We start from the raw sequence: 704 nt of genomic DNA on the forward strand, positions 1-704 counted from the left end.
ACCTCCTCTGCTCGTGCTTGTAGGGAGGCAGTTAGACGGGCCAAAGCTACCATGGAGCTGAGGATGGCATCCCAAGTAAAAGACAACAAGAAATTGTTTTTTAGATATATAGGGAGTAAAAGGAAGGCCCGGGGAGGAATAGGACCCCTGCTAAATGGGCAGAAGCAATTGGTGGCGGACAGGGGGTACAAGGCTGAACTCCTCAACGAGTTCTTTGCCTCAGTGCTCCTAAGTGAGGGGCACGACAAGTCTCTCACTGGGGTTGTAGAGAGGCAGCAGCAAGGCGCCAGACTTCCATGCGTAGACCCTGAGATGGTGCAGAGTCACTTGGAAGAACTGGATGCCTTTAAGTCGGCAGGCCCGGATGAGCTCCATCCGAGGGTGCTGAAGGCACTGGCCGACGTCATTGCACAGCTTTGGATTTGTGCATCCTGGCACTCATCCCCTTTGTCAGCTGGACTGACCAACCAAGTGACAGTGAATAATGGCTGGCTGTTTGGATTCCCTATGGCTTCTTTTACTCACTGGCAAAACTGCAGCAGTGGGACCGAGAGAAATGTCCTTGGAAGCTGAACAGAAAGGAAATGAAAAATAGGAATTTCTCTTTGTAATAATTAAAAAAGAATGCCTCAGGTGTATAGAGTTGTAACAGCTCATTAACAAATACCAGAAAAATATTAATAACTAATGTAAATAACCTTCTT

Source organism: Alligator sinensis, unplaced genomic scaffold, assembly GCF_000455745.1.
Source record: "Alligator sinensis unplaced genomic scaffold, ASM45574v1 scaffold1391_1, whole genome shotgun sequence".
Lineage (NCBI taxonomy): Eukaryota > Metazoa > Chordata > Crocodylia > Alligatoridae > Alligator > Alligator sinensis.